Source organism: Theropithecus gelada, chromosome 5 (assembly GCF_003255815.1).
Source record: "Theropithecus gelada isolate Dixy chromosome 5, Tgel_1.0, whole genome shotgun sequence".
Classification (NCBI taxonomy): Eukaryota; Metazoa; Chordata; class Mammalia; order Primates; family Cercopithecidae; genus Theropithecus; species Theropithecus gelada.
In genome coordinates this window covers 113,069,173-113,095,470 of record NC_037672.1, presented here as the reverse complement: position 1 = coordinate 113,095,470, position 26,298 = coordinate 113,069,173, and positions in this window count along the sequence as shown.

The window sequence follows — 26,298 nt, the reverse complement described above, 5'->3', positions numbered from 1 at the left end:
TTTTTTTTCCCTTACAGATTATCAAGCTAAGCAGAGTGACCAGATGTGTCAAACAATTCTTTATCCTCGGTCCTCTGTAGCAACAGCAACTGTACACACAAAAGAAGACTTCTCCTATTTAAGGGTCATCTGAATTGGGGTGTCCTAATTTCAAGGAGTAACTTTCTACTGAATATTTCAAACAACTCTGGCAGCAATGACAATTGAGAAGTTTGTCACCAAGCTGAGGTTAAGCAGCTGCTCCATAGAGGGACTTCACATCTATCTTGGTCAGCCTTGGCCAGACCTATGCCACAATAGACGGTGGTTTCCCCGTTACTCCTAAAGCACTTACATACATACATTTTAGAAGAAGCAGTCTCTTTCAAAGAAAACAAGCAGAATAACCTAAGACATTTTAGGTAATGCTTGTGCTTAGTTGTTCAGATTGCTACATTGATATGCCATCTGTGACTTTAAATGAAATTGCTGCTCTATGAGAACCATATGGAAAAACCTTCTACCTAGAGAAAAGGAAAGAAATCATTACTTCTGAGATTTTTGAAGTAAGTCATGTCTCATTTTGAGTGCACAAAGAGATAATTTTGACTACATAAACTATATTAATTTATATCATTTATTAATGAGAAGATATGTATAGGTTTATCATAATGGAATTATTGGATAAATAAATGTATCACTTATATGTTTACTATGTACAGAAATTACACTGAAGACAGTACAAAGGTTCTGTTTAAATGTGCTTTCTTTACCAAAGCACAGTTTAAAGTAACCATTAATTTAATAAGTCAAAGTATTTACATGCCTGATGCAGCCCCTGGCCTTCATTAAGTATTCTCACCAACACATATACTAATGTAGTGGTTCTAGACATTGAACATTAGAATCACCTGGGAAACTCTCAAAGATTCTGATACCAACTGAATCTCTATCTTTGGGGGAATTACCCATGGACATTATTTGTAAGAATTCCCAGGTGATTATAATGTTACACCAGGGTAGAGAACTACTGTTCTATAAAATATCCTAACTGTGTCATAACCAAGGTTTCTCTGTTCTATTTGTCATAGGCAAATTCATCTGCCAAGTAAATCATCAAAGAATTCTAAAATTAGTAGTAGGGCAAAATCTATGAAATTTTTGTTCTCATGCTACTCCAATTCACTGCTTCTGTGATGGTTTCACAGATGGCTTCAACTTTCAGTGACTTTTTCACTGGTCTGATCTTAAAGAACTTTATTTTCAACAAATATTCAATAAGTTTTTATGAGAGTAAATTATGTAGCAAGTACTGTGTTATATTTTCCATACCCTAATTTTTTTCTGTAACCTAATTTACACCGTTTAAATTAAATATCTTACATTTACAATAAGATGGCAGTTGCTTTTAAGGCATGGACTAGCATTACTTATCTCCGTAAGGTAGCATAGTCTTGTGGACATACAGATTTCGATGTGGAACAATATGAAATATAAAGTCAGACGTAGCTGAGTCTGTATCCAAGTTTTGCTACTGTGTAGTCTCAAATAAGTTAATCTCTATGAAACCCAGTTTTCTTGGCTATGAAATACAGGAAATAAAAGACCTCATTGGAAAACTGTGAAGATTAAATAAGATTTAAAATGTGAAGTGCCTGCTATAGACCTTGGCATAAAAATAAAGCTTTTGCACATTCCTTCATTGATATAACAAATATTTAATTGCCTAGTCTCCAACAGTCACTTTTGTAGATACTAAGAACAGCAAGGTGAACACAAAACATACTGTCTCAGTTCTCATAGTGCTTGTATTAGGATTCTCCAAAAAGACAGAACCAATAGGATATAAATGTTGATTACACAGATAGATAAATGATTGAAAGATGATAGATAGATAGATAGTAGATAGATAGATAGATAGATAGATAGATAGATAGATAGATAGATAGATAGATAGATAGATAGATAGAAAACATATTAGGGAAACTGACTCACGTGGTTATGGAGGCTGAGAAGCCTCGGGAGAGACCATCTGCAAACTGGTGACCCAGAAATGATTGTAGCAAGTTCAGTCTAAGACCAAAAGCTTCAGAATCAGTAAAGCCAATGATACAGCTCTCAGTTGGAGGTCATAAATCTGGAAACCCTGGGTTCTCAGGAGTAAGTCCTAAGTCCACTAGAGCAAATCCCAGAGTTTGAAGCCTAGAGAATCTGATATTCTGATACCCTGGAAATCCTGCTATTCTGATGTCCGAGGGCAAGAGAAGAAGGGTGTCCCAGCTCTGAGGGTATGCCAACTCCCTCTGAGAGTGAGGGAGTAAGTTTGCCTTTTCTCTGGCCTTTTGTTTTGTTGAGGCTCTCAGCCTACTGGATTATGCCTGTCCATATTGAGGGCAAATCTTTACTCATTCTACTGATTCAAATGTCAATCGCTTCCCTAAACACCCTCACAGACATACTAGAAATAATGATTTACCAACTGTCTAGGTAACGTTTACAGCTAACTTCTAAAATTAACCATCACAGTACTTAAATTCTTATGAGGGATACTGACAATAATAAAAAAAAAAAAGCTACATATATATATTATAAATAAATAAAGGCAGGGTAAAAGGATAGTGAAAGAGGATATTATATTAGGTAGCTTTGTTAGTAAAGGACTCTTTTTTGAAAAAAAGATAGTTTAAACAAGTAAAATGAAGCAGATTCAGGGTTGTTGCATGTATCTTCGAGAAGACTATGTAAGGAGGAGAGAAAAGAAAGGCCCTACCATTTGAATAAAATTTACATTTTTGAGGAAGAAGGAGTTGATCATGTCTTAGATGCATTGAATTAGACAGAGTGGTAAAAAGTAAAATTGGAAAGATGACTTGGAGCAGATTATGTGAAATTACCATAAATATGCAGAGTAAACAGAACAGTGGTTCCCAGTGGTGCAAATTTTAATACACACTATTTGTAAATATCTTATAGTATATGGTATGGGAATTTAAAATTGTATATGAAATTGAGGTAGTTAATTAGGTGACCTTAGAATAAAAAGATTATGCTGGATTATCTGAATAGTGTTAATGTAGTCACAAAGGTCTTTAAATGTGAAAAGGAGAGGCAGAATAGTCAGTGGCAGGGTGATGTGGCATGAAAAACAGTGACTATTGCTTTCTTTGAAGATGAAGAAAGGTTATGAGGCAAAGGGTGTGAATAGTTGGAAGGGTCAGAGAAACAGATTCTTTCCTAGAGCTTCCACAAGGAACATAGCACCAATGACATCTTTATTTCAGCCCAGTGAAACCCGTTTTTGACTTCTGATCTCCAGAATTTATATAATAAATATGTGTTGTTTTAAGTCACTAAGTGTATGGTAATTGGCTTTAGCAGCAATATGAAACTAATACAACATGTTAAAGTTGCCTTTGGTGAGTTCAGAAAAGAGAATGCCCTCATCTGATTTATGTTTTAAGAAAGCCATTTAGCTGTGATGTGGAGAGTACATTGTAGAAAACAAGGATGGAAGCAGAAAAACCACTTGGAGAAGTATTTCAATAGCTTAGTAACAAGTAGTGGGAGATGATGATGTCTTGAAATAGAATGGAATAAGCTAAAGTAAGAAGGAGTAAGATTTAGGATATATCTTAATGACAAAAGAGACAGCATTTGCTTTAATGCAAGGTGCAATAGCAAAGAGGAGTCTAAAACATATTGAAAATGCTTGCTTTGATCAGTAGGACAAATTGTGGAGCTATTTACTGAGACGAATTGTGACCTTAGTGTGGCATAACTAAGGTTATAATTAAACCTTATATACATAACACTTAATACCTTAACAACACAGCAAGTACTCAATAAATATCTGATGAAAACAATAAGATAAAAGTATTGAAAAAAAAGATGAAGACAATGGTAAAGTCAATAATAATGATGCAAAATAATGATGCTGATAATTGAAAAGGTAGAGGAAATATAAAATATTAATGGACCTCTATTAAATACCACAGATAAGTGTATTAAGTACCACTGTTTGATTTTTAGCTCCTAAAAATTTGTGTTACAGTTCTAGTAAGTTTTAGTCCATTTTCTACTGCTATAACAAAATGCCACAGACTGAGTAATTTATAGAATATAGAAATTTATTCAAATCGCAATTATGGAGGTCAGGAGTTCAAGTGCAAGGCACTGGCATCTGACAAGGCTTGTGTGCTGGATTATATTCCAAAGCAGGAAAGTGTGAGAATAAGCAATATGCTAGACAGAACTAACCCACTCCTGGGATAATGGCAATAATCCATTGCACTCACAATCTAATCATCTCGTAAAGATCCTGCCTCTTAACACTGTTACAATGACAATTAAATTTCAACTTTAGTTTTGGAGGAGATGTAAAAATAATAGCATGAGTCATTTTAATGAGACAAAAACAGATTGTATCATTGGATACCTATGTAGATTTTATTGATGGTTAGGATTTTCTCTCAACTTATCATATTAAAATGAAATTTTCATATCACATTTAACTGAAAATTAATTTCTGCTATCTTATATAAATCTATTATGTCTCCATAATAAACAGAAATACTCTAAGAAGGTCTGTACATATAAACTTTGTTAATGATAAGCACAGGATCAATTAGAGTAGAAACTTTGCTTAGCTAACTGCTGTGTTTCTACCACCAAAAAAGGCAGAATACATATAAAGTTCTCAATAGCGTTGTTGATAAAATGAATAAATATCTTGTCTAATCTGTGCTCCTTCAGCATTGCCTAAATGATGCAAATATGAGAGTGATTTAAGTCACCAATATGTTGAATAAATTAAGTTTGATTTACATTCTACATGAGTAATACCAGACACATTTATGAGAAAAACATAGATCAAATTCTAGACTTAAAGTTCAGAATTTATGAAGAAGGAAATTGCTTGGGTGTGGAATATTGTATTCATTTTAGGCATACATTGCAAAAATAATAATATATGATTTGGCTTTAATATTGAGTTGATAAATACACTTCTAATTTTATTTCTAATCTCACAATAAAAAATATCTTGTGAAACAAACACTTCATTACTTTTGCTTGAAGAACTACAGAAAAAAATTAGATATTTAAGTGTGCAGAACACAGTTAATATTCTGTTAGTGAGACTTCAAATGTATAATTGTTCTTTATCTTTAGTGTTTTCAATTTCCACATTCATAACATAAGGTACAGCCCAAGCCAAAACCACCAAACATTTTAAAATATTTTTTAAACGTGATTTTTGAATTTTTTTGTTTGTTTGTTTTTTTGTTTTGAGACGGAGTCTTGCTCTGTTGCCCAGGCTGGAGTGCAGTGGCACAATCTCGGCTCACTGCAAGCTCCGCCTCCCGGGTTTACCCCATTCTCCTGCCTCAGCATCCTGAGTAGCTGGGACTACAGGCGCCCGCCACCACACCCAGTTAATTTTTTGTATTTTTAGTAGAAACAGGGTTTCACCGTGTTAGCCAGGATGGTCTCGATCTCCTGACCTCGTGATCTGCCCACCTCGGCCTCCCAAGGTGCTGGGATTACAGGCGTGAGCCACCACACCTGGCTGATATTTTGAATATTTTTAAAAAATTTCTATTAATAATAAAATAGTGTTGAAAATAAGATTAGGAAGAATCATGTTAATACTGATTTTAATTCTTAATCATAGTTCAATTTAAATGTCTTACTTTAATAATTTTAATAACTTTGATTTATAATTATTTAAAGGTCACTTATTAATGGCAATATTTATTTATTATACATCTGTTAGTGAAATTAAAAAAATGTAAAACCAATATGAAATTGTGTGTGATTGAAATTGTAACATGACTGATTTGTGTATCAAGTAAAAAAAGCAAAACTGTTCCATCTTTTAAGTATGTTGCACATATCTATTGCTGAGTGGTTTTATCCTGCTAAGCTCTAGTCAGAATTTCTAAAATTACTGAAATAATACTAACTTCAAAAGATAAATGGCATATTAGTTTGAAAATTTTACTGAAGGCACATGTAGAAAGCAAAACTTCTTTTGGAATTGAGAGGATAAATTATCACACGTCATTGAATCTGCTCTTCATGTACACATATAAGGATAGGATAAATTGTCATGAGCACTGCAGAAATGGTACAGTATAAGGTGATGATAATACAGAAGCTAAAGAATGCCCATTTTTTACTGATAATATAGGACTAAATGCTGTTCATTACTGCACTTCGACATTATACTTTTTCTATTGACACACTCATCAAATGTGGGATAAAAATAAAGGTATAATATGAACAGTGTAATAATGTTCAGAAGTACTCTTTAGGAACTTACTACGATCTTTATTGTATTTTTCTGTCTGGAATGCCATAGCAAAATGTCACAGACTGTGTAACTTAAATAATATAAATTTGTTTTCTCATATATCTGAAGGCTAGAATGTTCATGATCAAAATTCTAGCAGAGTTCACAGGTTCTCTTCCTGAGTTACAGGTGACCATTTTCTCACTGTGCACTCTTATAGCCTTTCTTTAGAGTGTGAATGTGGAGAGAGAAATAATGTGAGCTCTGTGATATCTATTTTTTAAGGACACTAATCCATTTGGATCAAGACTCCACTTTATAAACTCACTTAACCTTAATTACCTCCGTGTAGAGCCTCTCTCCAAATATAGTCACATTGTTCATTAGGGTTTGAATACATAAGTTTGTAGAGGCATAACTGAGGAAATAACATTTTTCATATCACCTCCCCACCAAATTTTGATCTATTTATACTCAAAATACCTTTGCCCCACTCCTATGTCCCCTACACCTTTAGTTCATTCAAACATCAAATTTAAATTTTAAAGTTCAAGTTCTTATCTACATAAGTAAATGAGATATAGGTGACACACGAGGTACAATTCATCCTGTGGCAAATATTTTCTCTAGCTGTGAACCTGTGAAACCAGACAAGTTATGTGCTTCCAAAATACAATGGTGGGACACTCATGGGATAGATATTTCCATTCCAGTGAGGACAGTATAAATAAAGAAAAGGTACAAGGGGTCTCAAGCAAGTCTAGAACCCAGAAAATAATATTTCATTTGATATTAAGATTTAAAAAAGCACACACAAAAAAATCCTGTTTGGTTTGATGTTCTGTCTTCCATTTCCATTGCGGGTAGAGATGCTACTCTCAGCGAGGATGGAGAGGTCTTTTTCATTGGCAAAGAAGACTCATTAGAACAGTGGAGCACAATGTTCCCAGCTTCATAAGATTTTTTCCACTAATTCACATACAACATTAAGGATCTCATTCCTACACAATCCATGCCTTCACTTGAAAAGTAAACACTCTACAAGACTTGAAGTTCAGTTTGCATTTTAATTCCGTCAATCACACCATGAGATTATGGGTTTAATTTTCAGCAACCTCAGCTCTAAGGATCCAGGAAATAAATGTCTTCTTCAAGGCATATATAGAAGCTTTCAGAGCACTTATGAGATATTTGAACTGGTAATTCAAAAACATGAACTCACCCTTATTTTTCCCCACTTTGTTCAATTACATGATGAACAACCAGTAAGTCTCATTATAGTCATAACTTAAATATATTGCACCTATGGTTCCAGACCACTGCAATAAGGCAAGTATCACAACAAAGTAATTTACACCATGTTTTTGGTGTCTCAGTGCATATAAATGTTGTATTTACACCATTCTATTAATAAGTGTAAATAGCATTATGTCTAAAAAACAAACTACATACCTTAAATATACTTTTTCTCTAAAAAATTCTAATTATCATCTGATCTTTAGCAAGTTGTAATATTTATGGCTGGCAGAAGCTCTTACCTTGATAATGATGGCTACCGACAGATCGAGTTGGTGATTGTTAAAGGCTGAGGTGGCTGTGACAACTTTTAAAAATAAGATAACAATGAAGTTTGCTATATTGATGTACTCTTCCTTTCACAGATTTTTTTCTCTACAGCATGCAATACTGTTTGATAGCATTTTACCAACAATAGAACTTCTTCAAGAATGGAGTCAATCCTCTCAAACGCTGCCATTGTTTTATCTACTACGTTTATATAATATCTAGGATTCTTTGTTTTCATTTAAACAATGTTCACATCTTCAACAGGAGTAGATTGCCAATTAAGAAATTGCTTTATTTACCCACCTGTAAGAAACAACTCCTTATCCTTTAAAGTTCTGTCATGAGACTTCAGCAATTCAGTCCCGTCTTTAGACTTTACTTCTAATTTTAATTCGCTTATGATGCCGTTTCCACTACATCTGCAGTTATTTCTCTCATTGAAGCCCTAAACCTCTCACTCAACCATGAGGATTGTAATATAGTTCTTCCAAACTCTTATGAATGTTGATATTGTGACCTCCTCTTATGAATTATGAATTTCCTTAGTGTTATCTAGAATGGTAAACACTTTCGAGAAGGTTTTCAATTTACTTTGCTCAGGTACATCAGAGAAATTACTCTTTATGGCAGTTATAGCCTTATGAAATATGGAATATATCTCTTAAAGAATAAAACTTGAAAATCAAATTTACATTTTGATCCATGGGCTGCCTAATCAATGTTGTGTCAGCAGACATGAAAACAACATTAATCTTCTTGTACATGTCCATCAGGTTCTTGGGTGACCAAGTGCATATCCACTGAGCACTAACATTCTAAAAATATAAAAAATAAGTATCTTTTTCCCCGAGCACAAGGTCTCAAAAGTGAGCCTAAAGTATTTAGTAAATCATGCCGTAAACCGATGTGCTGTCAGATAGTCTTCTTCTATTTATAGAGCACAAGCAGAGTAAATTTAACATAATTCTTAAGGGCCCTGGGATATTTACAATTTCAAATGGTAATTGGTTTAAATTAAAATTATCAGCTGTATTAGGCCCTAACAAGAGAGTCAGCATGTCTTTGAAGCTTTGAAGCTAGGCATTGAGTTCTCCTCTTCAACTATGAAAGATCTAGATGGCATCTTCTTCCAATAAAGAGTTGTTTAGTCTACATTGAAAATCTGCTGTTTAGTGTAGTTAACTTCACAATTATCTTAGCTAGATCTTCAAGCTTCTGTATCTGCACCTCACACTTCTATGTTTTGGAAACTGTTTCTTTCCTTAACCTCATGAACCATTCTCTGCTACCTTCCAACTTTTCTTCTTCAGCATCTTCACTTCTCTCGGCATCCTTAGAATTGAAGGTATTGGTCATTGCTCTTAGGGTTTAATTAGGCTTTAATTTAAGATAATGTGGCTGGTTTGATCTTTTATCTTTACCAATCATACTTTCTATTAGTGGAAAGTTGGCTTCACTTTCTTTTTCACTCTTGTGTTCACTCAAGTAACACTTTAAATTTCCTTCAATAACTTTTCCTTTGCATTCACAACTTGATGTTTGGTGCAAGAGAACTACTTTTTGACCTATTTCAGCTTTTGACATGCCTTCCTCACTGAACTTAATTAGTTCTAGCTTTTGATTTAAAATGAGAGATGAGCAACTCTTCCTTTCACTGGAACACTTAGAGGTGATTGTAGAGTAATTAATCAGTCTAAATTCAAATTTCAATATTGTTGTGTCTTAGAGAATAGAAAGACCCAAAGAGGAGTAGAGAGATGAGTGCACAGCCAGTCAGTGGAGCAACCAGAACACAGACAACATTTATCAATTAAGTTTGCCATCTTATATAGGTGCAATTTGTGGCACCTCAAAACAAATGAAGTCATAACCTCAAAAACCACTGATCAGCAATCATCATAACAGATATGATAATAATGAAACAGTTTGAAATATTGTAAGTATTGCCAAAATGTGACATAGAGACACAAAATGAACACATGCTGTTAGAAAAATGGAATGGGTAGACTGGCTCAAAACAGTGTATTCACATACTGTCAGTTTGTGAAAAATGCAGTATTTAAGAAGCGCAATAAAGTGAAGTGCAATAAAATGTGTTATTCCTGTGTATTCATTAGTCTGCCAAACATGTTTAAAAATATCACCAAAATCTTTGCTTCTTTTAAATGATTGATTAGAAGTCTCCATTGGTGAGATTTTGCATGTCTCTATTGCCAGATCACAGAATGAACTATTAATATTCTCCTTATACTGCAAACAGAGTCATTAGTGTCTTCAATTTTAATCATATTAGAGATCCAATGCCAGAAATCTTGGAGTCAACTCAGGAAACTCATCTTTAAATTGCATTCCTCTTCTACCACTCTTGGTAACAAAATCTATATTAGTTTACTTGGACTGCCATAACAAATCACAGACTATGTAGTTTAAAAAACACAAATTTATCTTCCCACAGGACTGAAGGCTGTAAATTTTCAGATCAAGGTTCTAACAAGGTTGTGTTTCTGATGAAGGTTCTCTTCCTAGCTTGCAAACTGCTGCCTTCTGCCTATGTCCCAACATGAACATTCCTTGGTGCATGTACATGGAGAGAGACAGAGATAGACACCACACACACACACATACACACACACACACACACAGAGAGAGAAAGAGAGAGAGAAAGAGAGAAAGAGAGAGAGAGAGAGAGAGAGAGAGAGAGCGAGCTGGTGTTTTTTCCTTTTCTTTTTTTTTTTTTTTTGACGAAATTTTGTTGCCCAGGCTGGAGTGCAGTGGCGTGATCTTGGCTCACTGCAACCTCTGCCTTCCGGTTCAAGTGAGTCTCTTCCCTCAGCCTCCTGAGTAACTGGGATTACAGGCATGTGTCACCACACCAGGCAACTTTTTTTTTTTTTTTCCAGTACAGACAAGGTTTCACCATGTTGGCCAGCTTGGTCTCGAACTCCTGACCTCAGATGATTCACCCGCCTCAGCCTCCCAAAGTACTGGGATTACAAGCATGAGCCACCATGTCAGCCCAGTGTTTTTTCTTGTAAGGACACTAATCCCATCTGATCAATGTCCCACTTTCATAACTACCCTTAAGTTTGAATAACTCCTTCAAGAACCTATCTCCAAATACAGTTAAGGGAATTAAGTCTTCAACATATTAATTTGGGAGGGAGCACAATTTAGTTCATATCATTTGGGAACATAATTTAATGATGACAACTAACTTTTATGCAGCAATACATGCCATTCACATTTAATTTGCTGGTATTATTATTACTTAATCTTTTAAATCTGTGGGACTAAATGGCATCATCATCATCATTAATCACAATTTCAATTTCAAAAGGAGGAAAATGTATTCAAGGGATGCTTAATAACATGTTCAAGTTTATGCAACTTTTATTTGAAGAAATTTGGATCTAAAGTAGTCTGTTTGACTGAAGCAATTTGTGATCTGAATTACTAACTTGTAATGTCTTTAAGGGAGATCCTGTAAAATAAGAAGAAAAAATATTTTGTGAGAACTTTAATCAAGAAATTATTATTTCTCAGGCCAAGGAGAACTTCAAAGAGTTTTATTACAATTAAGACATTTAGGTAATTTTTAAATTTATTCCAGTATTATGATTACAAGTTGAATATTGTTTAGTTATATTAACATTGAGCAATTTTTATGTAAGAAAGAATTTTAAAAACTTAAAACCTTGTAGTATTCATTAAAATTATTTTGATTTTACTATTATAATTTAATTATTTTTGCTGTCTGACTAAGTATCTGTTGTGTTATAAAGAGGAATATTGTGATCCTACCTTGATTTCTGGTCCTTAATATCAAAAAGTTCATTTTTTAAAATATAAATTAATTTTGTATTTCAATAGGTTTTGAAGGAATAGGTGGTATTTGGTTACATGAATACTTTCTTTAGTGGTTATTTCTGAGATTTTGGTGTACCCACCACCCAAGCAGCATACACTATACCCATTGTGTAATCTTTTGTCCAACACCCCCCTCCCACCATTTCCTCTGAGTCTCCAAAGTCCATCGTATCATTCTTATGCTGTTGTGTCCTCATAGCTTAGTTCCCACTTATAAGTGAGAACTTATGATATTTGGTTTTCCATTCCTGAGATACTTCAGTTACAATAATAATCTCCAATTCCATCCAGTTTGCTGTGAATGCCATTATTTCATTCCTTTTTATGGCTGAGTAGTATTCCATGGTATATGTATATTACATTTTCATTATCCACTCTTTGATTGGTGGATATTTGGGCTGGTACCATATTTTTGAAACTGCAAATTGTGCTGCTGTAAGCTTCGTGTGCAAGTATATTTTTTGTTTAATAACTTTTATCCTCTGGGTAGATACCTAGTGGCGGGATTGCTGGATCGAATGGTAGATCTACTTTTAGTTCTTTAAGGAATCTTCATACTGTTTACAGAGTGATTTTACAGGCTTACATTCCCACCAACCGTGTAAAAGTATTCCCTTTCACCACATCCACACCAGTATCTATTTTTTTTTATTTTTCGATTATGGCCATTCTTGAAGAAGTGAAGTGGTATCATACTGTGGTTTTGATTTTCATTTCCCTGATCATTAGTGATGTTGAACATTTCTCCATATGCTTGTTGGCCATTTGTATATCTTCTTTTGAGAACTGCCTTTTCATGTCCTTAGCCCAGTTTTTGATGGGATTGTTTGTTTTTTTCTTGCTGATCTGAGTCCTTTGTAGATTCCTGATATTAGTCCTTTGTTGGATGTATAGATTGTAAAGATTTTCTCCCACTCTGAGGGTTGTCTGTTAACTGTACTGATTATTTCTTTGCTGTGAAGAAGCTTTGTAGTTTAATTAAGTCTCATCTACTTATCTTTGTTTTGTTCCATTTGCTTTGGGCTCTTGGTCATGAAGTCTTTGCCTAAGCCAATGTCTAGTTATGCTATATGTCCTGTAGAAAAAAGTGTCAAGTATCTGAGAGCATATATTAAAATCACTGCAGTTATTGATAAATATTATAGGAAATATACTGTGTGGCTATACAAATATGTAGATTTTTAGTATTTCAGTGTCGACAATATTTTTAGTGAAAACAGAAAGCTTTATTCATCTCTCTGCAAGAGGGCATTTTATTTCTTCTTGCTTTAGCAAAATTGCTAGAACATCCAGCAAAATGTTAAATTGAAGTGGTGATATAGGACACCCCTGCCCTTTTCTTCATCTTAGGGAGAAAGCTTTCATTCTTTCACCATTCTTTATGATGTCATTTTTGTTTTCTTGCAGATATTTTTTAGTAGGTTACAGGATTTGCCTTCTAATTTGCTGTAAGTTTTTATCATAAAGAAGTCTAGAATTTTGTTGAATGCTATTTTTGCATTACCTGATATGACATTTAATAAGTTTCTTATTTAACCTGTTGATGTGGTGAAAATACAGTGACTAATTTTTCAAATATTGAATCAGTTTTTCATTCTGTGGATAAACTCCATTTAGTCATAACGTACTACCTTTTAATGTATTGTTGGACTCAAATTGCTAGTATTTTATTAAGGACTTTTATATGTGTGATGTTGGTCTCCAGTTTTTTTTTTTTTTTTTTTTTGCATTATTTTTGCTATGAGAGTAATGCAAACCTTATAAAATAAGCTTGTATGTGATGTCTCTTCCTCTATAGACTGAAATGGAATGTAAATTGGTAACATATTGTTTTTATATGTTTAGTAAAATTTGCTGACATAGCCAACTGCACCAGAAATTTAGAAAACTTTCAAGTATCAATTTATTTAAGATACAGGACTATGCAGATACATATTTTTTTCTTGGATAACAGTTTATGTTATTCAAATAATTCATCTATTTCAGCTAAGTTGTTGAATTTATGGTCATAGAGTTGTTTGTCATATACTTATTTATTATGATTTTATAGTCTCTGCGATCAAGGGTAATGTCTCTTATTTCATTTCTGATACTAGTAATTTGTGTCTTGTTTCTTCATGGTCAATTTGGCTAAAAGTTTATGAATTTTATTAATCAGTATTGGTTTCATTAGTTTTTACCATTTTTATCTTTTCAATTTTATTGTTTTTTTCTCTAACATGTATGTCTTCTTCCATCTTCACGGGTTTTTTTTTTTTTGTTATTGTTGTTTAATTTTATTTTTGTTCTAGAGTCTTCTGATAGGAGTTTGACATAGTGGCTTTAGAACTTTTCTAATATACATATTGATTACGCATTTCCTTTCAGCACTGCTTTTGCTTCAGCCAACATATTTTAATGTGTTGTATTTCTAATATGTTGTATTTCTCTTTTTATGTAATTCAAACTACTTTTCAGTGTCTTTTGAAACATTTTGGCTCAAGGGATATATAGAAATATGTTGTTAAATTTCTAAATATTTGGGGAGTTTTTCTGATATCTTCTTGTAATTAATTTCTAATTTAATACTTTGATGTTTCAACAAAATGCTTTGTAAAATTTCTCTTACTTTCCATTTGCTAAGATATAAAGTTTATAAATGTTCTACTATGGACACTGTTTTTAATAGCCATTAAATCAAATTAGAGAGAAGATTTCAGGCCATCCATATCATTCCTGATTTTCTGACTACTTATTCTCTTAACTAATGAAAGAGGAGAGTTGAAGTCTCCAAATACAGTTGTGGAATTATCTGTTTCTCCTTTTATATCAACCATTATTTGCCTAACATTTTTCGTTAGATGAAGATGCATTTAGGATTATTTCTTCTTGGAGGACTGATTCCTTTTTCACTGTGGAATGTCTCTATTTATTCCTACTACCATTCTTTGTTCTTGACTTGGCTTAAGATAAATATATATCTTTTAGTTTTCTTTTGCTTAATGTTTTCATGGAACATATTTTTAAACCTTTTAATTTTTACCTATGTGTTTTCACATTCAAAGACAGGCTCTTGTAGAAAAAATATAGTTTTTTTTTTTTTCTTATATGTCCAATAAGTTCTTGGTAGGTTTAAACTATTGAATTTGAAGTATTGATAGTGTTGGATTAAATATACCATCCAGCTAGTTGTTTTTCATTTTGCTCTATTTTTTCTGTTTTTCCCTTTTTTCTGCCCTCCATCAGTTTAACTGAATATATTTATGATTTTGTTTACCTCATCTGTTAATTTATTATGTGTATCTGTTTTTCTTAATATTTTGTGGTTACCCCAGTTTTCAATGTATTGTAAAAACAATTTGAATACTTTATTACTTAATATTATATTTCTTGTGTAATATTAAAACCTTTATAATACATATTTTCAGTTAATACCTCCCATCCTTTCTGTCATTATATTCATATATTTCACTCTTATATAAGTTATAAACACATACTACATTGTTACACTTATTGCTTGAAGCAATCATTTATATGTTAGAGGAATTTAAAATTATAAAAAAAATATATTTCTTAATCTTCATTTATCCCATATGTGATACTCTTCAATAGTTTGTTCAGGTCAGTGTTTCTAATGGTTGTGTTCTTTCTGACTGAATACTTTTTTAATACTTCCTATAAATCAGGTCTTCAAAAACTCCAGTTTGAGGAATATTTTCATTAAGCATAGAAGTCTCATTTGGCAGTCTTTTTACTTTTCTTTCAGCACTTTAAACATGTCTTGGTTGTAGAGTTTATCTTGGTTATAGAACAAAACCAAATATTTGTCTTGGTTGTATAGTTTCTAACAAAGAACCTATTATAGCTATTATCCTTTATTACTTTTTAGGTAATATGTGTTTATACTCCAGCTGCCTTCACTTTTTTCTGTCATACATTTTCTTTAACAATTTGAATAAATGCTTCGGTTTGACTTTTGGGATTTTTTTTTTCTTTTTGATATTTTTTCCCCTTGATATTCTCTGAACTTTCTGATTCTGTAAATTGGTGCTTGCCATTAAAAACTTGTCATTTATTATTTCTTCAAAATTTTTTCATTGCTCTTTTTTTCCTTTCTAGGAAGAGATTTTAATCATACATACATTAAAACTCTTGCTATGGTCATACAGTTATTGCATGCTCTGTATCTTCCCTAACCCCCCTACCTTCTTTCTTTTTTCTCTTTGTATTTTAATCTAAGTAGTTTCTAGTGACCTATTTTCAAACTTACTCATTTTTTCTTTGTGTGTTGAGTCCACTGATAAGCTCATTAAAGGCATTCTTCGCCTCCATTACTGTAGTTTTGATTTCCAGTATTTCTGCTTGAGGCTTTCTACTAGTTTCCATCTGTTTCCTGAAATTAGATATCTGGTATTGTGTGTTATCTACCTTGTTTAGTGTAAACTTTACATATTAATTCTACTTAATTTATATTTCCTGCCTGACAGTTAAAATATCTACGAAATATCTGAGCCTGAGTTTAATTATCCCTCTGTCTTTTCTGACTGGAATTTTCTTGCTTTTTTGTATGCCTTGTAACTTGGGCTGAAAGCTAGAAATGTTGTATAAGATAAAAACTGAGATACCTATTGCTTTCTGCACAAAGATGAGTATGTCATTCCTTCTAATAGGCTTTTAGTGTGAGCTTTCATGTTTATGTGGTCACAGGTTGAGATAGTTTTGAGTGTTGTTTTCTCATTGCCTTTAGGTCTTCAAATTAAACTCTAGGTCTTCCCTTTGTGATTCACACCAAGCCACTGGCACTTGCAGCTTTCCCAAATACGTTTTGACTGCATTTTTACTTCATGTTTGTATGTTTTCAGGAGTGAGCTAGGGAGGTCATTCTTTGATGTTCTGATAAATCTCAGTCTGAAGTACGCCCTGTGAAAACAGGTCTTAGGGTTTGGCCTTCACAAGTATTCCTGCCATTCTCTAAAAGTAATCCTTGGCCTAGCAGGTATATCTGTCCTTTTCCAAGTATGAGGTATGTCTCTCTTTCATTTGCTGTGCCTCTTCTTCCATCAGCAGTGGGTTTACATGGTTTCCCCAGTACCTTCAGGTTATAGTCTAGTTTCCATTCACCCCGCAATGTGAGACTACTGTTTCACTGAGTAGATAACAGACAAAAGAAATTTGCTGTGGGGGCTGTTCTCCTGCTCCCCAACTCCAGTGAATAACTTACCAGTGCCCTCAGGATGATTTCATTTTCTTGAACTTCTTTCTACACATAAAAGCTTCTGTTTCATACGGGAGAGAATCTGGGCTGAATTTGGCAGTGCCTATTATTCCTTGACCCAGCAACATTGAGAAAATTGAATTTGTTTTGTTTTGTTTTTTAAGATTCTCATCAGTATTTCCACGATCTGCTTTGGGTTCCTGAAGAAAAGCAGGTTTTTCTCCAGATAGGAGAATGTATCCCCCCAGATTTCATGTTATTTTTGTCTGGTGACCTCAGGTCTCTGATGACATCATGCGAGGGTTGTATTTCTTTCTCCTTGTTGTGTGGAACAATACTCTTTCTAGCTCTCATCTGTAAGCTAAAGTCCTGTGTCCTTTCTGAGGCTTTCAATGTTGTTTTGTTCAACAAATACTATTTTTTTTTTAAGATTTGGAATGTCTTCTTCATATTAAGGAAAATAATTTAACAGAATATTCTCCAATTTTAGAGAAATTATTGGCTAAGGATGTGGAGCTATCCACATACAAGGAGATTGTAAGCTCAAATTCTATAATCAGAAAAATCTGATTATAATGCTTGCTTTGCCACTGCCAAGTTGTTTGACATGTGAAAAATGAGAGAACATAGAGCATATTGATGTAAATCCTAAGAAAGCTAGTTTGTGTGAAGTGCTGAGCATAGGACCTATAGTGTGGTAGATATTCAGTAAACATTAGATGTCATTATAATTACCAGCACAAATATAATATACATCTTCTACAAAGGTTTTAAACAAAAACATCCCCAAAACTCTAAATATTGAGTTATAAGACTAAAAATAGTCTTACATATTCTATACAAACATTTATATTTATATTTCATATTGATGTCTGCTGAATGAGCATTGCGTGAAACTTCTACAGCAATCTAGCTGGCTATGTAGTAACTGTTTAATAAAGACATATGTTGTACCCTCATCTGTACCCACACACTACATTGTTCATATAGTAAATTGCCACATGAAGCACAATGAAATTACTGAAAATGCATAATTTTTTTTGCTGCTGATGCAGATATTAAATTAGGAGCTCACAGAAGAGGCATATACAGTTTATAGTGGATCTTTTTTATTAGTGGGTTCTTACTGTATAAAGATTTTTTGTAATCCCCAAATCAATACAGTGCTTTCATGGTCATTTGCAGACATTCATGGAGTAGTAAAGTTTAAGTGAGCCTAGGAGCATGTTAGCAGTTAAGTCAAACAAGGCAATTTGTCTAAGATCTCATACAAAGGTTACCAGAAGATGGAGATGGTAAGGAGCAGTGCAAAGGAGTGCAAGAAGCTCCAGCTCTGAAGACAACTGGACAGGATTTGAATCTCAACTCTGACACCTTCAGTAAGGTACTTCAGACAAGTCACTTAATACTTCTGATTCTAATTTTCTTTTTTATAAAGAATACAGAATCTACCAGGATGAGTTTTTTTTTTTTCCTAGAAATTAAGATTATACTCCGTAGGTGATTTGTACAGGTATGTCAGTGTGTAGACACAGACATAGATATAGGTAGATAAATGTATAGATATATAATTTCCCCTAGGAGCAAGAATGAAGTAATCAGTAACTCAACATTCACAGCAACTTTATAGAACATGACTACTGCAAATAATGAGAATTGACTATATGTCTTTATGAAAAATAATGTGTGGCTTAAATATGCATATGATTAGTTGACTCATTTCTCCTGGATAAGACTTCAGAGTCTAAAAAGGACTACACATTTAGATACACATGCACATATGAGCATTGAGAGATAGAGGAGAGGATCACAGTGAGAATTTCAGGGTATAGGAAGCCTTAGGTGAGAATTTGAGTCATTTGGATTTGATATGCTAGGCAATACAGAAGCAGCAAGAGGTTTTAACCAAGAGAATAAAATGCTAAAAGCAATGTTTGGAGAGTATTAATCTGTCTGATAAACGCAAAAAAAAAGAGAGATTGGAGAATGTTCTGTGGTAGACAAATAGAAAAGATGAACCTGAAATTCAATTAACAGAGAGAAGTTGATAAACAAGGTGACTGATAGGAGATGAAACAGTGATAGAAGTCAAACTAATGCTAAATTTGTGACCCAGGGTAAGTGGAAAGAATAGTAATGATGTTGATAGAATTGTGAATTTAGAAAGCAGCGCAGGCAGAGAAGACAGATGTACAATAAGACATCTGAACAGCTGGTGTTTTTCATTTTAAATGAAAGCAAAAGAAATACTATCAGGATGCACCAACACACAGCTGAATTCTAAGGCATAAAAGTAGAAAGCAGAGAAACAAGAGTGGCAAACAGACCAAAATGATGCACAACCCAACAGAGATGAACTGTTCTTTTTGATCAATGACTTAGCAGGGGTTGCTAACTCTGCCAAATTACCACTGAAAAAAAGTGAAATGTTCAAAAAAAGTTCCATACGGATATAATGGGAAAGATATTTTTTTTCTCCTGATAAAGTTACAGGACGACTAGTGTTGATTCATTGTAATGAGGCATCTGGATGTCAAGCAGACTATTTCTTATTGCTTCCTTGAGGAGGATTCTCATTCTTTCTGGAAAATGACATTAAGTGGATCTGATTAGGCTGGAGAGGCTCTTCTCCTTTCATCTAAGAAGAATAACAGTTACAGACAGCATATACTGTCCATGTTCTTGAGAAATTCCTCCCCAGTTATGTTGAATTCCTCCCTTGTCAGTGGATAAGAGTTTCCCTTCAGGTTGCCACTCCAAACAGTGTCCAAAGCCCCTGTTTTCTATTGATTTGTGTCAGGGAAGGAGTAATGCTTATAAATGTCTTGTGCTGTTAAAGCTCAGGCTGACCAGAGGTAAAAGCAAGAAGGGTGTCTTTTCAGGATGCCATAACAAAACACCATAACCTATATGCCTTATAAGCAGCAGCAATTTATTTCTCATAGTTCTAGAGGCTTAGAAGTCCATGATCAAGGCCCCAGGTGACGGTCCACTTTTTTATAGATGATGTCTTCTCACTGTATCCTCACATGGTGGAAGGAGGAAGGGGGTTTCTCTTGGATCTCTTCATAAGGACACAAATCCCATTCATGAGGACTTTGCCAGTCATGGATAAGACTTCAGAGTCTTATCCAGTCTTATCCAGGAGAAATGAGTCAACTAAGATTTATCTCCTGGATAAGTCTTACCTCCCAAAGGCCTTACTGTCTGATAACATCCCTTGCAGGATAGGATTTCAGTATGTGCATTTTGGAGAAACACACATTAAGACCATAGAAAACTGCATGCATGCTCAATGGTAGTTTATCCTCAGAATCCATTTCACATTGCTCCAAAGCCCTATGTGATGACCTCTTCCCTTATACCAACACTTCTCTTCAACCAGTATATTCAATCACTTTGCTTCTCTCTTTCCTCTCCTATTTCAGGCACTTAATGGTGAAATATTGTCTTTGCAAGCTAGCTTTTCTATTATGCTTATGTTTATGTTTTCTTTGAATATTTGTTTGTAATTTATTATGGTTGTGGAAAAGAAATATTCCTGAAAAAAATCAAGAAACATGCAGAAGAGGGAAAGCATAAGCACAGGAAAAAAAAAAGGTTGATTGCTGTTATATCAGTGTTTCCCCACCATGATTTCAGTGACCGGTTTTTGTTTCCTGTCTTTCACTGACAAATCAGTAAGTCATGGATTTTAGAATAATCATATGCAAAATATTAAAATGAAAAACTACAAAAAATCAAGTATTATTAAACTATATAACAAATTTTACACATTTTTTCTATGGAATATAAAATCTTACTTGATCTTAAATATATGATCTCAAATAGACTTCAAAAGTCCACAAAAGTATACCTATAAATTAAATTACAGATATAAAATAAAGTATACATGTAAAATAAGTAAACTAAATTAAGTGTGTATGTTTTATATGAATGGGCAGTAATGCAACTCATGGTTATTTTTTCAATATTTAGCTAATATCTATTAATTACCTAATATGTGCCAGGCAGAATGGAGGAATTCAGATTTAAATTAGACCTATTTCTTGTCTACATTGTGCATACATTTGGGTGAATAGCTGTTTATGTTTTTCCCCAGCTTTATTGATATGAAGTTTACATTAAGATATTCACCAATTTAAATGCACAATTTGATAAACTTGTACAGTAATGTAGCCACCATCACAATGAAAATTTAGAACCTTTCCATCAACTTTTAGAAATACAATCATATGCTTTTAGAGTTGAGACCAGTCCTTGACTTCTGAATCTGGCAAGTGCAATCTGCTTTCTATCACTGATTTTTTCTTTTTCTAGATTTTCATATGCATCAAATGATACTGTATGTAGTATTTTGTGTTCCACTTAACATATTTTAATTTTATTAATTTTAAAACTTTAAAATATAATATTAAAAAATATGGGTTCCACTTACAATAATACGCTCTTAAATTTCTAAGCACTAGTAGTGCTTTAGCAATGCACTACAAAGTAGGATATTAATAAAAACAAAACACATAATCGAATTTATCTCTTTTATCTATAATTATTTATCTATACTCTGTTTATAATTGCTAAGCACTAGTATAGCGCCTGGCAATTTAACAAAGCAGAAAAACATAGTATAGATATACTATTTTTTAATTCATCAATTTATGGACTTTTGAGTTTTCTCAAATTTGTGGTATTAAGAAAAATACTATGATACATATTCTTTTTTACAGATTTTTCTCTGGAAACAGATCTTTATTTCTCTTGGATCAACTCTGAGATTGCTAGGCAATATGATAAGCATATATTTAACTTTATAACAGCAGTCCACTACCTTTTTGGCATAAGGGACCAGGTTTTCGGTTTGTTTGTTTTGTGGGTTTTGTTTGTTTGTTTGTTTTGAGACAGAGTCTTGCTCTGTCACCCAGGATAGAGTGCAGTGGCCCGATCTCGGCTCACTGGAACCTCTGCCTCTTGGGTTCAAGTGATTCTCCTTCCTCAGCCTCAAGAGTAGCTGGGATTACAGGCACCCACCATCGCCCCTGGCTAGTTTTTGTATTTTTAGTACAGACGGGGTTTCACCATCTTGGTCAGGTTGGTCTTAAACTCCTGACCTTGTGATCCACCCACCTCAGCCTCCAAAGTGCTGGGATTACAGGTGTGAGTCACTGCGCCTGGCCTAGGGACGAGTTTTGTGGAAGACAATTTTTCCACAGGCGTGAGGAGATGGTTTAGTGATGTTTAGGTGCATTATATTTATTATGCACTTTATTTCTATTATGATCACATTGTATTTATAATATACAGCAGACCATAATGTAGAATCAGTGTGAGCCCTGAGCTTTTTCTCTTGCAATTAGTTGGTCTCATGTGGGAATGATGGGAGACAGTTACAGATCATCAGTCATTAGATTCTCATAAGGAACATGTAACCTACATCCCTCACACCCACAGTTCACAATAGGGTTTGTGTTCCTATAAGAACCTAATGAGGCAACTTATCTGAGAGGAGGGCTCACTCAGGCAGTAATGTAATTGATGGGGAGCCACTATTAATACAGATGAAGCTCTGCTGGCTCACTTGCCGCTCACCTCTTGCTGGGCAGTCTGGTTCCTAACAGACTACAAACAGGTACCAGCCATTGGGGACCTCCTACTTTATAAGAAACAGCCATACTGTTTTCCAAAGGAACTGTATATGAAACCTATTTACTTTTAGCCATTCTAGTGACAATTTAGTAGTATATTATTGTGGCTTTCATTTTTATTACCTTGATGACTATCAATCTTGATTACATGATCTTTTCATGTTTTTATTGGCTATTCATGCATTTTCTTTTATGGAGAGGCTGTTCACATATTTTGACCTCTTTTTGTAAAGTTAATGGTCTTCTTATTGATTCTAAGTCCTCTTTTATATTCTCATACAAAAACTTTGTCAACTATATGTTTTGAAAATATTTTCTACTAGTATGAAACTTGAATTTTCAAAATCACTTTATGTAAAGAGCATAAGGTTCTATTTTTGAGAAATTCCATTTTAAGTGTTTTTTAAATACTTTATACTTTTTGTCTTTTAATAAATCTTTGCCTAACCCAATATCACCAAGATTTTCTCCTAGTTTTATCATAAATGTTGTATACTTTTAATACATTTACATTATTATAATTTTTAAAATTAATTTGTATGCATAGCATGAGATAATGATAGTTTACTAATTTCACGTAAATATTCTACTCCTCCAGCAGAGTTTGTTGAGTATATCTTTCTTTCATTGAATTACTTTTGAGCCTTTGTCAAATATTGACTATAAAAGTGTAGATCTATTTCTTGATTTTCTATTATGCTTCATTTTGTAATATTTCTATCTTTATACCAATATCACACTATTGTGAGAACTGAAGCTTTATGGTAGAGCTGAAATTTGAGGTAGTAAAAGTTTTCCAATCTCATTTTATTTTAATGCAAATTTCTTTGCAATTTTAGGAACTCTGCTCTACCTTATAGGTTTTGTGATCCACATGCCTATTTCATCAAAAATGCCTGCTAAGATTTCTATTGAAATTCTTGGAATAGCTTGTATGAAACTTCATCTGATTAATGTTAGGATTTCCAGCCTATGAATAATGTATATCTTTAGGTTGAATATAAATAGCATATATAATATTTTATAGTTTTTAATATAAAAGCATTGCATTTCTTTTGTTAAATCTATTCTTTTTTTTTTTTGCTGTTATAAAAGCTATTAGTAGAGTTTTATTACATACTTCTCTGCTGCTTGTATATAGAAATAAAATTGCATATATACTTGCAAATTCACTTAGTACCTCTAGAATGTCTTTTTAGACTGTAGAAATCTACATAATTATTTCATCTGTAAAATAAAAAGTTTTACTTTCTTATTTCAAATTGATGTGTCTTTAACTCTATTTTCTTATCTTTATTCATGTACTAAGATCATGAATACAATGTTGGATGGAAGTGGTAAGAGTGGAAATCTTGGCCTGGTGCGGTAGCTCACACCTGTAATCACAGCACTTTGGGAGGCCGAGACGGGCAGATCACAAGGTCAGCAGATCGAGACCATCCTGGCTAACACGGAGAAACCTCGTCTCTACTAAAAATATAAAAAAATTAGCCAGGCATGGTGGTGGGCGCCTGTAGTCCCAGCTACTTGGGAGGCTGAGGCAGGAGAATGGCCTGAACCTGGGAGGAGGAACTTGCCGTGAGCTGCGATCGCGCCGCTGCACTCCAACCTGGGTGACAGAGCAAGACTCCATCTCAAAAAAAAAAAAAAAAAAAAAAGGTGGAAATCTTTTCATTTATTTTACAAAAAACGCACTGAGCGTTTCTGCATTAAGTAGTATGTTGGTTATAGTTTTATTTTTTATTTGCTTAATCAGATTGAGGACGTTGTCTCTCTTCCAATTTTTTACAGGTTTTTAAAATTTTTTTTCATTGTATTAAAACAAAACCCACATAACATGAAACTAATCATTTTAAAATGTATACTACCTTTACAATATTGTACAACCATCACCTCTACCAAGTTCCAAAGCATTTTCATCATCACAAAAGAAATCTCCCTACTAAGCTGGCATACCCTATTCTTAATCTTATTTTTTTCTGATATTACTATAGCCATACGAACTGCCTCTGGATTAGCATTTGCATGTTATATTATTTTTAATCCTTTTATTTTCAATCTTTATGTCCTTGGTATAAAGTGAGCTCTTATTGACAGCATAGTTGATAATGTTTTTTGACTAATTATTCCAATATATGTTTTCTAATTGGAGAGTTAATCTACTTAAATGTAAATAGTTATTTACATGTAAAATAACTAGTAAGTTATCAGAATAGCAAAATATCATATTGCTACAATATGCTACAAAATATTTGTTTTCTGTATCACATATATTTTTTGCTCCTTCCCTTCTGTCATGACTACCTTCTTTTGTGTTTAAGTGACTTTTTATGGTTTATCAGTTTAATTCCTTTTTCGTTTTTTCCATATTTTGTTATTTTCTTAGCAGTCACCCTGAACTAATAGCATGTCAGTTTTACCATACAAATCTTGCTCTTATACAGCTCTATCCCTTCCTTTTAAGTTGTTATTGTCACAGATTACATCTTTATAAATTGTGTGCACACTCACATAATTATCACTATTTTTTTATCCATTCATTTTTTTAAATCATATAAGAAAGCACAGGAGGTATAACCCAAAATTCATTAATACTTTCATATTAACCTAGGTACTATAGTTTCTTTCAACACTACAAAACGATCATTGCATTCATTTCTGGCTTCCATAGATTTGTATCAGAAATATGCTGTTAATCTTGAAGATTCTTGTACAGTCGTCTCTCCTTATCTAGAGATACCTGTATCATATTTTTGACAAGATAACTGAGATGACTAGTAAGCAACTAAAGGGTAGGAAGTGTATACTATGCTGGGAAAAGGGATTATTCACATCCTGCGCTAAACAGAACAGGCCAAAGTGAGATTTTTATCATGGCACTCAGAATGTCATGTAATTTAAAACTTATAAATTGTTTCTAGAATTTTCCAATTAATATTTTTGACCCATGAGTAACACTTGGTAACTAAAATTACAGTAAGCAAAACCACAGGTAAGAGGAGACTACTTTGCCTTAGAAGTTACTTCTCTCTTGCTGCTTTCTGGATTCCCTATTTGTCCTTAAATTTTGATAGTTTGATTATAATCTACCAGATTCCTTCATGTTTATCCTAGTTGGAGTTTGTTGAACTCCATAGATGTGTACATTCATGTGTTGTATCAAAGTTAAAAAACAATTCAGCCATTATTTCTTAACACGTCTTATGTTCATTTCTTTCTATACTGACCTACTAGAACTCACATTATGTACGTTAGCTCATTCAATGGCATCCCACTGGTTAGACTTTCATCATTTTAATTGTTCACTTTACTTTCTGCTCCTAAGACTGAATAACTTCCATTAACCAATATTTAGTTCACTAGGTCTTTCTTCTCTAGTTCAAATGTGTTGAAACTCTCTAGTCAATTTTTTGCTTCAATTATTATAATTTTTAGATTGAGAATTTTTCTTTAATTTTATTTTCTGTGCTTCAAGAGAAAGTTTTGGTTATCTTGCAAATAGGTCATACGTACTTTTTTTCATGCTTTGTAATCTCTTGTCAAAATGTAAACATTCGAATAATATGATGTGATAACTCTGGACATAAGGTATTTTTCCTTTTTAAAGTTTATCTTTGTTGTTTGCTATATATTGTAGTTGTTTGATCAGTGACTTCTCTAAACCATTTTTGTAAAGACTATCTTTTCATGTGTGATGTCTAAAGTTTGTTCCTAAAGTTTGTGGTCACCTACTATTTTGTGTTTTGACTGCAATTTTC